The sequence below is a fragment of the Hyaena hyaena genome, unplaced genomic scaffold (assembly GCF_003009895.1).
Source record: "Hyaena hyaena isolate Hyena2069 unplaced genomic scaffold, ASM300989v1 scaffold_299, whole genome shotgun sequence".
Classification (NCBI taxonomy): Eukaryota; Metazoa; Chordata; class Mammalia; order Carnivora; family Hyaenidae; genus Hyaena; species Hyaena hyaena.
The window spans coordinates 803,699-820,222 of NW_024080930.1; the positions used below are offsets into that span (position 1 = coordinate 803,699).

General features: G+C 37.8%; 1 protein-coding gene across 1 annotated transcript in view; it reads left to right on the top strand.

Moving 5' to 3' along the window:
* Positions 1-16,524, top strand: part of HOMER1 (homer scaffold protein 1) — a 140,056-nt gene that overhangs the window by 2,478 nt on the left and 121,054 nt on the right. The gene's annotated exons all lie outside the window — the stretch shown is intronic.

Genomic DNA, 16,524 nt, shown 5'->3' on the forward strand with positions numbered 1-16,524 from the left:
AACTCTTCACACAGTAACTTGATAACATGCTAGTGGCTCTTTGTAATGTAAGCCAGAAATGTATTAATGGAGTAATGATGTAGTCATTTCATTGACAGATTGTCCATGATTTTTGTTAAACGGGAACTTCGAGAATTTTCTCTCTCTCTCTTTGTGGTTGAACAAACACAGCTGAAGTGTAGTTAAGAGAAGGGATTGAAAGAATAGACCCAAATGGATTGTGACGGTTTAGGGGTATGTACACCTAAACTTTATATTTTGAAACTTTGTGAGGAAAGTTCTTAGATAGTTCTACTTTTTTGTTGGAGTTAGAATTTTAAGTTTATTAACTTGGACAAGTTTTGAAATGTAGAACATAATGTTGTAGGAGTTCTTTCTTCATCAGGAATTAATGAGAGTGATAATTGTTTTTAAAACTTGAATGACAGGTGATGAGAATATATAACTTGCATGATTTGAGGTAGAGCTAAGCAATTAAAATACCTTATTCTATTTTAGTACTGCTATTTGTAACTTGGTAATCTGAGGCAAATTACTTAACCTCTGTGGACTCTTATTATCTGTAAAATGAAGGACTTAGATCTAAGTTTTGACGTTTTTCCAGTCTGTAAAAATGAATTATTTTCCTTTTCTACTCCTCTGTATGTTAATTACTAGCTGGTTTCTTGAAGTAGATCTTTCAGATGAGACATTATTCTCTCTCAGCAGTTTTTAAATATTAGCTGGAAAATAATGGCATTTAAAACTGGGATGAATTGCACCAATTTTAATAAGAGAAAATACTGAAAAACACTGCTATTTAAAACATTTGAAATATGGCTTCCTTGAGAATCGGCAGCTCTTCTGTTTAAAACATGTCAGAGCAAAAAAAAAAAAAAAATCAAGTGGCAATTTTTCATGTTGAAGGCTGCATGCTCTAGACTGTATAGAGTGGGTAGCATCATAGAAGAAAATCGGTTTTCCACAATCTTTAAGCTGAGTGAATGCTCCCCATTTTACCAAGAGAAGTTTGGGATGAACTTGCTACCAAACGGGTTGGTATTTAAACTATGAAAATAAGCCCCCTATATGGCACACGTTATTGATAATTCAGTGTAATTACATTTGCTTAGAGCGAGGAAAAGGAGTGTTTCTGGCATTAGTCTTCTGAAAATCTATGTAGGGCTATGATTCTTTCCCACGGATAGTGATCTCTTCCATCTGAGTTGTCAAGAGACGATGGACAGGTAGAAGAGAAGAGCATAGAAAAGGCATTTGTGGAAGTTTCCACACTTGGTAGGTGTGTTTGTAGAATAAGTGTAGAATAGGTACAGCCTCTTATTTAAACCAAAAGGAAATGGTGTTTTATTATTATTAAAAAAATTTTTTTTATATCTTTATTCTGAGAGAGAGAGAACGAGGGGGGTGGAGGGGCAGAGAGAGAGGGAGACACAGAATCTGAAACAGGCTCCAGACTCTGAGCTGCCTGCACAGAGCCCAATGCGGGGCTTGAACCCATGGACTGTGAGATCACCACCTGAGCCGAAGTCAGACGCTTAACTGACTGATCCTCCCAGGTGCCCCAGGAAATGGTGATTTAAGTGGCCTTTAAAGTTTTCCCCGGGCAATCCTAAATTACAATACTTTGACAACTGTATAAAATTTAATACTGTGGTGAAGAGTGTCACTTGTTACGAATATATTTTTGAATGTTAGTTTATAATAGGAATTTTTCTTTGCCTTAGTTTTGGCTATAATTGCAAGTCTAGGGCCAAAGTTTAAGCAAAAGGAATTATTTTTAGTTTTAAAGAAAATGGGTTATTAGTTGAGGCAGCAAACAAACTTGGCTCCTATAATAGTAGTTTGTGAACCACTGTGGAAATGGAAAAGAACAGCTGAATCTGGCAGTTGCTAGAGTCTGTCAAAGTATTTTGGATGCTGCCCGAACTGTTTTAATTACAGTGATAGCAGTTGAAGAATTGGTTTGTGAAATAGGTGCATCAGACACCCTAAAAATGAGAGCATTCATGTATGTAAGTCTGGAAAAAGCTTCAAAGCTCCAGTGAGGAGTGCCTGTTAGGTCCAGCCCCCGAGTCGTCCGCCCAGTAGTATCTCCTAAGGAGAGCAGTGAGTCAGTAGCTATTTCAGAACCATTAGAGGAGGCAGTAGAAATCAAGGAACTTCAACGAGTTATTTCATGCCACCTCTTGTTTTGCTTAGCTCATATTGACAACTTAGTGCCATCATCAAGGGAATAGAGAACCTCCCTGCCGCCCTATTAAAAGTTATTTATAAAATGTGAGTCTCCGTGCTAATAAGGTCTGATAGTGCTATTCTGATTTATCTCACCTGCCTTTGGGAACCTCTGGAAACCCTCTTCTCTGCCTTTCCCCAGATAACTTCCTGGAAGCATGAAAGTGGGTGCTGTTGATTGCAGCCTGAAGCAAGTCCTTTCTTGGCTGAAAGAGGAAGCTGGCCCCTCTTTCTCCCTCAGGCTACTACTGGGTGCTGCTCTCTGGGTGCCGAGACAAAAATGTGGAAATCTTGATCCAGCAGTGCAACACGAATGGGCTTTGCTGGAAACGCAGTCGCTCAATCATTAGGAATATCTAAGAAGTTAGATGCAAGTCTTCAATTCTTTATTGGTTCATCTTACTAATTTGAACCCCTAACACAGCGTGTTACTTGGCATGTTTGGCAGCCTGGTGTTGATGATACAGAAACTAATAAAATGTGCACCTTTCCTCAGAGTTTATCGTTTAGAAGTTGGCAAGACAGTCAAGCCTGTCATTAGAAAGGAAAGTACAGTGAAATGTCCCAGGGGCTCTGGTGTAGGGCATCATAGGGATACAAAATATGTGTGTGTGCGTGTGTAGCATTAGCTGCTGAGGGAAGGATCCAAAAGCTTTTGTGGAGGTGGTTAATAGGTATTAAATAATGAAGGAGGGGAACAGGTGTGCCTTAGAGACAAGGTGTGCCTCTTCTAGGCAGAGGGAACAGTGTGATTGGTGGTACTGAGGGCAGGAACTGCAAAAAGAAAAAAGTGGCTTAGCAAACTCCCTTCTAAGGAGTGTGGTAAGAGCTAGGCCTGGAGTCTTATGCAGGGGCCAGGGTAGAAGGCCTTGTAGAGCAAACAAAAGCTGGTGTATTTCAAGCTTTTTGGAGGCAATGACCCATTATAGTTAGGTACACATTTTTACCTCACAACCTAGTAGATACATATTATAAATGATAAAATGTCACAAAATAATGCTGTTTGTGTGATGTACTGTCGTATTTTCTATTTTTAAGAAAGAATGACATTTGAGCTCTGGTAAGTTGATTTAACAACCCAGTGATAACAACTGGTAATTCCAAAAACGCTCTTCTTGGCTGTGGGAACCACTAAAGGGTTTAAGGCAGGGTAGTTACATGAAGAGTCAGGGAAGTAGGACAAAAACTTAGTTTTAAAAATCATTGAAATTTTGATTTTGTATGTGAGGCCCTGTGGAAACACTAAGCCGGAGCAATGAACCCTAGCTACCTAGCTAGGTAGGGAAAATGGATGGCTGAACAGTGCCTAGAAAATTCCAGAGTAAGAGGAGAGCAGGGATGATGATGAGTTGTGTGTAGTTGTCTCAGTGGGACTTTTTCAGGATTAGGGCATTTCGTGTGCAGGGGTAAAAATGTAGGAAATGACATGGTAAGTTCTTGATGAGCTGCTCACTCAGATTGGCCATGAAATCATGAGTGTGGGAGTTTAAAAAGGACCTTCTAGCTAGCATACAAATTGCATGGAAATTAAGAGTGAGAACATGTTCCCCCAAGCAAGTAATTAAAGAATATTTTGAGTTGCCAGTAATACTTGACTTATAAGCTGAAAAGTTACTTCACTGTGACTGACGTAGAAATAGAATTTTAAATCTATCGACATGTATTAGGATATCAACCATAAGAGTAGAAGAATTTGCATATTTTGAGAATAGATGTCCCCCCCGTTTATTAAAATATAACTGACATATAACATTGTATTAGTTTAAGGCACACAGCCATGATTCAAAACATGTATAGTGTGAAATGATTACCATAGTAAGTTAACATCCTTCATCTTACATACTTAGAGATTTCTGATGAGAACTTTTATCACAGTAGGTTTGTTTTTTTAATATATTAGTGGAATAATCCCCCCCCATTAAAATTTGAAAGAACTCATTTTTTTGTTTTTAGGGGTTTTTCAAGGTAACATGTATATCAGGCAAGATGACCCTGGCTCTTTTTAAATGTCCTGTTCTCTCTATCTATAACCTATTGTTTCATATAGTAAAGACTTAACTGGTTCCTTGTTGTTCTGATTTCTTTTTATCCTTGTGGCTTCATTCCTTTTTCTCTTGCCCAAGGGGCCATAGCAGGTATAATCACGTGGACCCTCCGGGCCTTTCCCCTGGCTGCAGTACATTTACCTACCTGAAAGTTCTGGAAAACATTTCCGGCCATTCCTTTCCCTACTGCTCCTGCAGTTCCTCCCCTAGCTTCAGTTGGCTTCATTGTAGGATTGGCAGTGCTCATCTGAGTGCCCACCCTCCCAAAACACCCCCCAAAAAAACTTGGAGGAGGAGATCTTTGCTTTTCTGGATTTGGTGGTCATGGGATGGGTAGACCATCCACTCTTGACTGAAAGGTAGCATGGTCTCTATATGGGATAACAAGGTGTGTTGGCATGCGAAAATGTACGAATATTATTTAGATTTACAAATATTTTATAATGTCTTTTTAAGATACTAGGTCCTACTCTACAGATTTAAAAATGAAAATAAAGACATTTTAAGTGGTTATATATTTAGCGCTGAACAAATTGAGAAGAGGAGAATCAAGATTATGGTACTTGAGTATTTAGACAAAGCAATTAGTAGGAATGTATAAACTAGTCAGGGTTGGTTACTTTAAGCTTAATCTGTGTCAATTAATTTTAGGGATGAGCAAATAATAGAGGTGAGATTATTTGGGAGGCAGAATGGATGTAGTATATGATGTTCTTGGCTCCGACCTGAGGTTTATGTAAGAACTGAAGGAGTGATTATGTGGGGTGTCTGGACGGCTCAGGTGGTTAAGCATCCATCCGACTTCACCTCCGGTCATGATCCCAGGTTTGGAGAGTTCTAGCCCTGGAGCCTGCTTTGAATTCTGAGTCTCCCTGTCTCTCTGTCCATTCCCCGTTTGTGTGCTGTCTCTCTCAAAAATAAACATTTAAAAATAAAAAATAATAAATGATAAAGTAGTGATTGAGTAGCCTGTTAAGATGTGATTATGTAACTCTTAAAAGCAAGGTGTGTTCTGTCATTTTGATTGGTCACATTATGTAGACATAAATCCTTTTAAAAAACATCCTTATTAATCATATTTTTATTTAGTTCACTTGTAATTTTACTTTATTTTGATTTCCTGTCTCTAGAACAGAAGTACTAATTTTCACAACAAACTTAGACATCTGTCATGAGCAAACAAGTGCACACACACAAAAAAATCCTTTTCAAAATATAAATACATAAAGGATATATTTAGGTGAGTTCTTAACTTTGGGTCAACACAATAGTATATTAATTTAATAATTTTGAAATGAAGTCACAATATACATTAGACTAGTGTGACTTTTCTTTTTTGGGATTAGAGAATTCTGAAAGTTAGTTTAGGCTAATTATCTGAAACATTATTCATGGCAATTAAAGGATTGACCAAAGAAACTGTCTTTATAAATAGTTTGTAAACTCAGTTTAGTTTTAAGTGATCAAACGTCTCAGTGAAAAGATGGTTAAATCTTAAAAGGTTTAACTTCCTTACTGCCATGAGATTTTTATTTTTTTCAGACCTCTGGTGTTTAGTTGAAATACTTATTTTTAGTTACTGGATTGTTTTGTTACTTAGAATTAATCCAAGTCACTGGACAAAAGAGTAAGGGGAATGAGTTCCAGGTATTTAATTTTTCTTGATAGAAATTTTAAGTGACTTAGTTTAAGACTTCTTTGAAGTTTTTTGGTTTTTTTGTTTGTGTATGTATGTATTTTTAATGTTTATTTTGAGAGAGAGAAAGAGAGAGAGAATGTGGGCAAGGAAGAGGCAGAGAGAGTGAGTGAGAGTATCCTAAGCAGACTCTTCTCTGAGTGCTGGAGCCTGACAACGGGGCTCGATCCCATGACTGCGAAATCCTGACCTGATCCGAAATCAAGAGTTGGACGTTCAACCGACTGAACTATCCAGGTGGCCTTGTATATAAGGTATTTTAAATAGGTTTATAGCTCATAGAGTAAAGATTATCTTTAGGTTAAGGAAATGTGCACTTTCTCGTTGGTGTTGAATATTTGTAATGCCTTATGATCTGTGGCTTATTGAGTCAAGTGAACCTGTTTTATCAGTATGTTCTTGGAATAAGTGAGATTTTCCTAGAGATCAAAAAGGCTTCTCTGATAAGTATTGAAAAATCGAGTGCTTTTGAGGCATTGTAAGATTTCACACTCATTAAGTATCTTCATTTCAAAGAATCTCCATGTAATAAGCAGTGTTTATATAGATTTTAGCCATCTCCAAAGAATCGAGATAGAATTTCTAAATCTTACTGAATGGGCATTGTAAGAGTAGGTAAAACTTTTTAAAAGCTGATCACTCAGTAGTCTTCAACCTGTAAATAAATGCATACAGTTAAAAGTCATAATTTTTATAACCTACCTCCATATTCCATAAAATTAGGACATCTGTTACCTCTCTGTTCAAGAGATTAATCAGTAAACTTCTGCTCTTAATTGTAGCTTGATTCTCCTTTTCCCATCCATCATAAATCGTACACCTTTGGCCATTTCTATGCTCCTTAATATCTGAGTAAAAGATGAAATTGATAAGAATCAGTGCTGCTTGTATTAAGCAACATTTTTAAGAGGAGAAGTTGAAATTATGGGCATGTGTATATATATTTTCTTTTTTATGTTGTCGGTTCCATCCACTTGTATCAGTTGATCCCTGAACAACTTGGGTTTGAGCTGTGTGAGTCCACTTATACATAGTTTTTTGGTATAAATACAGTGCAGTATTATACTTGTATTTTCTCTTATGATTTTCTTTTTTTTTTTTTTTAAGTCCATTTATTTATCTTGAGCGTGTGTGCGAGCTGGGGGTGGGGATCAGAGTGAGAGGGACAGAATGAGAATCCCAGGCAGGCTTCACACTGTCAGTTTGGGAGCCCAAAGTGGGCCTCAAACTCACACTGTGAGATCATGATCTGAGCCGAAATCAAGAGTTGGATGCTTAACCGACTGACCCACCCTGAAGTTACAAGTGAATTTTCCACGGTGCAGGGAATCGAGCTCTTAACCCACATAGTCAAGGGTCAACTAACTGTATTTCATTTACTTTCTCATCTTGTTTTAAAAAGTTTTTAAAAACCTCACTTCACTGGTAAGTATAGGTTAGAATTAATTTTATAGGGACAGCTTTTTTTAGTGACCTTGCAAAGGAAAAAAACAAAAAAACCCAATATTCTTTTTCACGAGATTCCCCCTTCAGTAATGGATTGTGAACCCAGTATGGCTTTTGTATAGCTAAAAGAATTTTACATAAGTAGAACTGACTTTTGACTTAGTTAAGAACTCAATTTCACTTAAATATAACTGCCTCGTCTCTCTTAAGGTAGGCTACTGGAGGAAGGCAAAAAGTTACTCTTTTCTTTCTTGCATGAGAAAATAAAATTATCTATAAAATATAAAAAGTTAGCAGTCTTGTCAGTGTTTCTCTTCATAATAAAATTTACCTTTATACTTCTGCCAGCTTTTAAAAAATCACCTGAATCTCTTAACAGCTACTGTTACCTTTAAAAAACAAAAGCTTTAAAACAAAAAACAAAAGCTTTGCTTTATATTTTCTTATACTATTCTTCCATAAAACATGAAACATTTTTATATTGTCTTTGACAGCTTTTGGCACTAGTTCCTCAAGGCAGAGAGCAGTTGTAAGAATTGAGGATTTTGTATAAAATTACCAAATAAGAGTTAGGAATTAACCGAGGGACCACAGGTACCAAAGCAGCTTTCATTACTTTCTTTTTAAGTCATGTTTATCATGTGTATTGGCACATCTGGGTCCGTCAGAGTCCAGAGGGCTGTACACAAGAGTCTATGACTTTTTCCCCAACCCCTGCAACCCATAGATGGGAGGAAATTTGTTCTTGTGTGTTTTGTTTTTGTTTTGAGAGAACGCGCATACAAGCTCAGGGGAGGGACAGCGAGAGAATCTTAAGCAGACTCCACACTTGGGCTCCATCTCTCGACCTGTGAGATTATGACTTGACCTGAAATCAGGAGTCACACATTGAACCAGCTGAGCTACCCAGGCACCCCATGCCCCTGTGTTTAATAGGAGAGACTTACTAGAAATGGGCTGAGAGCCACCGCTCTGGTACATATCTCTGTGAGTGCTATATATTGTGTTTGTATAGGATACATGTGCAATATAAGTTGAAAGGATTTGGGGAATTAGAACCCATTTTTCATACACAGAAAATCCTGATTCCTAACAGCAATTAGGTATATAGTTGTATGTACCAGTTGCTTTTCTGATCATTTTTCTAGGTAAATTGTTGGTTCTTTTCACTTGTACATTTAACCATGCCTCAGTCTCTTACTTTACTGTCTTTCTGTTTCATTTAAGCATTTTCAAGTAAGAAATTTAAGAGAGCTATTCTGAATAAGGTTTTTTTTTGGTGAGTTGGAATTTTCTGCCCTAGTTATTTTCAGTTTCCCCCATTAGGCTCTTAATAACAGTCTCTAAGAAATTATCTTCTCTAAGAAATTATCTTAAGTGGATTGACTATAAAAGAACTCAAAGTGCTCATGTTAGAAAATTTCTGTCATTCAGTCTTCACAGAAGGTAAGTCTGTGCATTACTAAACATATAGGACAATTATTTTGAACCTCTCAAAATATTTGAGTGTGCTTAGCCTATCCCTTTATCTTTATATGCTTCCCTTTTACAAAACTGCCATTTTCTCTTCTACTCTGTTGTTAGGAATCTCTGTCACGTGGATTTTAACATTAAAATTCATGTGCTTTGCGTAACCACCCTGCCAGCTCCCAAGATGTTTACAGATGAGGATTCTACCTACTCTTGTTTACTCAGTACTGCCAGGGATCTGTATACATTCAGCTGAATGGGAAGACTCCCAAGTCATCCTTAAACTCATATTTCTGTTGATTTAAAAAACAACTATTCTAGATCTTACAGGCTGCCTTTTTCCTTACTCAGTTGATAACATATAGAATTTTAGTTGTCTGTTTTCATTGTTGCTTTCATTCGATACTCTGTTAATGCTGAACTGATATTTATGTTGGTGTGAGATAAAGAAAAAGGCATTAATGAGAATATGACTTTGGTTTTATTTGATGACATATTAGTATATTCTGAGTCATGAGTATATAATTAGTAGTTAAACTATAGGCTATTCATACGGTTGGAAGCCAGTCTGAAGAATGTTTTCAAAGATGGTGCAGTGGTCACTTAGAAAGCAGGATGCAAAATTGTGTATTCTCTGTGCCCTCATCTATATAAAATACATTCTGTATATGCATAAAAATACTTAAAAAAATTCCTTAAAGTGCTATCATGTTTATTTCTGGGAGATATGATTGTGAAATGTTGTTTTTTTAGGTTTTCTGAATCTTTTAGGTTTTTCTGTGATGAAAACCTATTTAAGTGTTCATTTATTTATTTTGAGAGAGAGAAAAAGTCCCAGGCAGGCTCTGTGCTACAGCAGATGTGGGGCTCAAACCCACAAAATGTGAGATCATGACCTGAGCCAAAATCAAGATTTGGATGCTTAGCCAACTGAGCTACCCAGGCTCCCTGAATGTATTGAGTTTTTAGAACTTCACTTGGGTTTTTTAGGGTGAGGGCTATTTAAAAAAGATAATATCTACAGTACAAATTATCAGAATCAGTCACTGTTGTTAGATACAGATACTTAAGTGTTTTAACCGAGTTTTAGCTTGCCCTTATTTCATTTTTCTTTAAAAAAAAAAAATTGCTTAAAGAAGTAGTTACTCTAATGATAGCAAAAATTGTTTTTAAGTGTAAGGAGTTTTCAGAGTGTTATTAGTACTAATCTGTACTTTTCATGGATAAGAAGAGAGAGCTCAAAGGGAAAATGTGACTTATAGAAGGTTATGCCGCTATGAAATGGCAGAGTGTGTGCCAGCTCCTCCAGCTCCTCAGGCTCTTATCGTTAATTCAGAGCATCCTAAATGGAGGCTCACCTACATCGTGACTCATTTAGAGAGAGGTTTCTAACCCCTCATCGTTAAGAGAAACTTCTAATTTAGTGGAAGCTTGGTATCTTCGTGATGTGTTCATTAAATGTATCGTGTTTTCCTTGTAGATGGTATGGAAAGACACTGTGTTCTAATTTTAATGTAATTAAACCTCTGCTCCTGCATTAAATTTTGGATACATTGAAGTCTTTCTCAGAAATGATTTGATGTTATTACATGTGCAAGGTATAAAGTTTCCAAAGTTGGTATTATATTGTAAATTCCATCAGTCAAAGCTCTGTTTGACGCCTTTGTAGTTACTGGGCACGTGAGTCTTTGAGATACTTGAATAGTCAGGGGCTACTTTTCTGAAGCCTTCAGACCAAAAACAGAAATCTTGGGATGTTATCTTTAAATACCTTTCCTAGGGCTTAATGCTGGACCACGAGACCTGTAAATGGAAGGGTAACAGATTGTACATGTTTGAATCATCATGAAATAGCTGTCATATACTTAATCGCCTAGAATTTGTAAGAGAAGGTTGGACCATATTGTATCCAGATTTTAAGTTGTTCATTATAAACTATTTTTCCTAGATCCCAAACTTTGAATGCTGTCATTGGCTGGGCAAAAAAATGTGTGAACCTAGGAGGTAGAAGGTAGTAGGGATTGATGGAGATTGTGGGAAAGTGAATACAACACATGCTGCCTGAAGTCGTTCATACCCAGTTTGTTCTTTATAATGTGAGAGAAACACATCTGAAGCCTAATACTTAGTTATTTATCGTTTAGCAAACAGTTTTTAAGCTTCTGCCAGATGCTAGTGGCTAATCTAGGTTACATATGGTAACTTTGGAAATGCTTTACCTCTTGACCAAAGAAGAAAGACCAGAGCATAGTAGGACAGCGGTAGAAACTGACGTTAGTTGAGTGGTTCTCCGTTTTGAACCTGTATCAGGATCACCTAGAAGGCTTGTTAAAAACTGAGATTGCTGGGCATCATCCCAAATTTTTGATTCAGTGAGTCTGGGAGTGGGTTTCACAAATTTGCTGTTTCAACAAATTCCCAGGTGATGCTGATGCTCCTGGTCGTAGGGCCTTGCTTTAAGAATCCTTGTATTTGATAATGTAGTGGACACATGTGAGAAACTTTGTGGTCATTCTAATTGAGGGAAAATCCTTGATTGAGCCTCTCTATTTTTTGTAAGCTAAAAGATCCAGGACAACTTGAAACTGCTCTCTGTCTCTTCAAACCTGATTTTTTTTCAGCAGTACTGACCAGTTACATCCCTTCCTCATTCAGAGTTAATCTTGCTTTCTGGTATCACTAAATGTATTATTTCTAAAATTACTTGACCCTGGTTTGACTCCTGAAGTTTTACGTATTTGAAGAAAGTATGATTTCCCTTGAAGTTGTGTATTCTGCTTAGATATCCTTAAGTTTGTCCACATGCCATAGTTTTCAATTTCTCTCAGTATGTGACAATTTTAGAGGCTTAAAACAATCAACATTTATCTCACAGTTTCTGTGAGTGAGGAGTAATTGGATCTTCTCAGGATGTCACAAGACAGTGGTCAAGGTGGCAGAGACTAGACACATGGTGCTATATCATCTTCAAAGCTCATGTGGTTGTTGAGTGAATCTATTTCCTTGCAGGTGTAGGATTCGGAATCAGAAGCTGTGTCTTTGAGACCAGCAGGAGGAACCCCTTTCCAGTGCTTCGGCTTCTTCTAAAGGACTCACCTAAATAAGTTAGGGTCACCTAAGATAATCTCCCTTTTGATTAACTGAAAGTCAACTGATGAGTGACCCTAATTACTCTGTGATACTCTATCCTATTCAACTTTTTTACCACATCCAAGGGGAACGTTTTACGCAGAAAGTGTCCACCAGGGGGCAATAATCTTGAGGCCATCTTAGAGTTCTTTCAGCCACACCACTTCGTGTATGCATGGATGTTACCCAGATGCTCAAATACCCACTATATCCATTCCAAGTTTCTTTATTTTTAAAAAAATTTTTAATGCTTATCTTTGGGGGGGGTGGGGAAGGGAGATGGAGAGGGGTAGAGAGAGAGGGAGACAAAGAATCTGAAGCAGACTCCAGGCTCTGAGTTGTCAGCACAGAGTCTGATGCAGAGTTTGAACCCATGAACCCTGAGATCATGACCGGAGCCAAAGTCAGATGCTTAATTGACTGAGCCACCCAGGCGCCCCATTTCCAAGTTTTTTTCAAACTAAAAATATCTTTAGCCCTCTACTCCTGATGCAATGTGGACTAGATACTCTTTAGGCATACTATGTATTTCTCATCCTAAATATTCTTCTCTCTCTTTTCCTCTTTATTATTTGCATTGTATCTCCTGTTTCCTGGACACTGTTTTCTTTCTTGGTTTATCCCTTTGTTTTACTGAAGTTCGTTTTCCTGTAGTACCTGAAAATGGCCCAATGGGAGATGAATTTGGAGCCATAGTATATGTAAAGTGCTTTTTCTGCCCCCTCCTTTTTTAATGGTCTTTGTCTCTAGATGTGGTATCAGGGCTTTTTTTGTTTGTTTTATTTTTTATTTTTGTACCATTTTGCTCTTTAAGTCTCTGTTGGGCCCTTTCAATCTGGTCAATTTCCCTAAATTTGGGAGATTTTCTCCTATTAAAAAATGTACTTACACATTTTCTCTCTATATGAATTGTCTATTAGTTGGTGGACTTCCTTTTTGTCTTTTCTACCATTTTTTCCCTTTTATTTTGCCTTCTGAGGAAATTTCCTTGACCTGTATCTTCTAACACTTCTTTTTTAAAGTTTATTTTTATTTGTTTTGAGAAAGACATAGAGAACAAGCTTGAGAGGAGCAGAGAGAGAGGGAGAGAATCCAAGCAGGCTCCACATTGTCAGCACAGAGCTTGACACAGGGCTTGAGCTCCTGCACTGTGAGATCATGACCTGAGCTGAAATTAAAGAGTTGGATGCTTTGGGCACCCCCACTGTCTTAACACTGCTATGGGATTTTTAATTTCCATATGAATTTTAATTTGCAGTTTATAGTGTTTTGAAGTTTTGTTTTCTATTTCCAAAATTACCTTTTTTTCTGTCCTTTTTTTCTTGTGTTTTGTTTAGTTCCTATCATGTTGGAAACTTCCCTGGAATATCTGGTGATCCTCAAGTATGTATTAGAAGTACTAAAAAGCTGATTCAAAGCTCTTGGTGACTCAATGAGCCATGTCATTAGGGGACTTCCTGTTAGGCATTTAGGTGGTTTTGTCTTCTAGGGTGGTCCCCACGTATCAGTAAATAGAGATCTATTCTCTGAGATTTTTCACTTTATCTAGAGAATGATCTTCCACTATATATAACTTACGGCATTCCAAGAGCAAGGTAAGTATTTTCTTCTGTATGTACCTAAGAGGCATATTTACCTGCTATAATCTGAACGCCACATAAGGGAGAGTTTTTAAAGGGCTGTGGTTTAACTCTCAGGCTTTCTCTTAACACTCCTATTTTAGACTCCTTTGCCTTCTGCTAGTGGGCAAAGTTGTTGCTGGACCTTGGAGCGGGTGAGGACTCTTACCGCTTTGTTATTTAAATTTTCAGTCCCTTCCCAATTTTTACCCCATGTTTTATACCATTCTGCAGTCCCATTGCCTGTAAATTCTGGCCAGCAAGTTCACTTACTAGTTCCTTCTTTGCAGACAGTTTGGTTTCCTTGGCTTTGCCAAGTCAAGTACTATTCCTTCTTTTAAAATTACATCTTTCTAAACCGTATTCGAATTGCTTACGCACTGGGGTCACTTCTGTTCTTTGGTATTAAGGGTTTATACCTTCTTTCCCCTTCACTTACATTTTAGTGGGATTTCAGAAAAGGAAGATAAATGTATGCAATTAATTTGCTATGTTTGACCAGAATCACTGAGCCTTAGCATTTGAATTTATATAAGTCGTTTTTCAGAATGTGTTGACACTGTTGGTGGTTAATTGATTAGGATTTGGTAAAAGATAAAGTGTTGGCTTTCTAAAAATCTCTCGCTGTTACCAACACCTGAAAACTCAATGCATGATGTAAGCACATCTCAAAATGGGAAAAGTTAAAATTGATCATCAGCCCAAACCTCAGCAAAACAAAGCACTTTTTCAATTGTTTCAGGTAACTAAGGTGTTGTGGTTTGTCCCCTAACACTGTGCCTCTTGAGCACTTGTAACAAACATAAACATAATTTGTGTCATGAGTCATGCTAGGCACTGTCAGTACAAAGATGAGTAGACAGCCATGTAAATGAGAAATTACATTAGTGCTGTAATAGAGATGCTTGTTGTCTCTGAGAGACAGAGAAAGAAGTGCCCACCTCGTCCTGGGAAGCTCAAAGAAGGCTTCATATAGCAAGTCAGGTTTGTTTTGAGACTTGAAGAGTTGAATTGATGGGGAAGGTAGTTGATGGGAAGTCAGAACAAATGTGAGTGGATAGATATTAGGACATTTCAGGCAGAGGGGTGACATAGGTAGAGCCTCAGAGGTGATATATGCTAGTTAGAAAGCTAAGGTAGGTGCACCCAGGTGGCTCAGTCGGTTGTCCAACTCTTGGTTTTGGCTCAGGTCATCATCGCGGTTTCTCGGGTTCGAGCTCTGTGCTGACAGTGTGGAGCCTGCTTAGGATTTTCTGTCTCTGTTTCTCTGCCCCTCCCCCACTTGCAATGTCTTCAGCTCTCTCAAAGTAAACGAACTTAAAAAAAGAAAGACAATTAAGGTAGTTTGGCATAATTCATATATAGTGTTAAAGTAGATTTGATTAAAAGTCAGCCCATTGTCATATGATGATTGTGCTATGTTAGAGGATTCTACTTTTTCCTTAGATTAGTCAACTGTGCATATTTTTGAAGTACCCGTATCAACAAAAGATTTGAAGCATATTCCTTCTTATGTATATAATTTTGTTATATGTTCTACTGTGTTTGTGTATATACATATAGATATGTATAAACACATAAAAATAGAAATGAAAGAGGAGAAAACTTTCTGTACCCCACTTTAGAGGCCATTGCTTTAAGTAATGGTGAGCAAAGGAAGAATTTTAAGCCAGTAGAGTTATTACTATGCTTGTGTTTTATATTAACTACTCATGTGGCAAGTTTTGGACTTAGGGGGAAGGAAGTGTGTATCCAAAATGGATATCCAAAAGTTTAATTGTGTAATAGGTTAATTATAGCAGTTTAGTGAAGAATAGTGGCTGTAAGGGGCGCCTGAGTGGCCCAGTCAGTTAAGCATCCGACTTTGGCTCAGGTCATGATCTCACGGTTCGTGGGTTCGAGCCCCGTGTCGGGCTCTGTGCTGACAGCTAGCTCAGAGCCTGGAGCCTGTTTCAGATTCTGTGTCTCCCTTTCTCTCTGCCCCTCCCCTGCACACACTGTCTCTCTCTCTCTCTCCCCCTCAAAAATAAATAAAACATTAAAAAGGTAAAAAAAAAAAAAAAAAAAAGTGGCTGGCATTAAGGTAGAATAGAACAAGGGCTGAATTCAAAAGAGATTTACCTGCTAGTATTTACAGGAATTAACAATGAACTGTACAGATACAGAGGAATAAGGAGAATGGCTTCATCAGCAATTAGTTGAGATAGGGAACCAGGAGAAATTTGCAGTCAGGTGAAATGACAAATTAGGTAAAAGTTGACATATTTGTGGTCATTCACATGAGAATGTCTTCTAGTTGGATATCCAGGTCTGGAGCTCAGGTAAAAAGGACTGGGCTGAGGATAGAGTTCTGGGTGTCAGTAGAATATGCAAGTATTGGTTGAAAGTATGAATGCAGATGAGCTCATTCAGGATATTTATAGAAAAGAGCAGATGAGGCCTCCCTGGGGGAACAGTCATTTAAGGGACAGGCAAAGGAACGGTGAAAACTGTCAGGCTAAAACAGTAAGAGAATAGTGCCAGAGAGCAAAGAAAAGGGAGTTTTAAGAAATGAGTAGCCCGGGTCAAATATACTAGAAACATCAAATGAAGCAAAAGTAGCTCTTAGATTGGGTAGGTAGTGGTCCTTTAATGACCTTACCACGAGAGGTTTGAGACGCCTGAGACGGAAGCCACCTTGCCACAGGGTGATAGTGGAGCATGGATGAGGAAGCAGGGACCAGAACTGTAGGCTTCTTTAAGGCCAAGCTTCTTTGAAATAGTGTAACTTCAGCAGGCTGCAGGGTTCAGGAAATTTTTTGGGGTTTGCTTCAAAATGGGATTAAGTATTCTTTTAGGCCCTGGGAAAGGAGTTCATAGCTGGGGGTAGTTAAAAATTAGGGTTGAA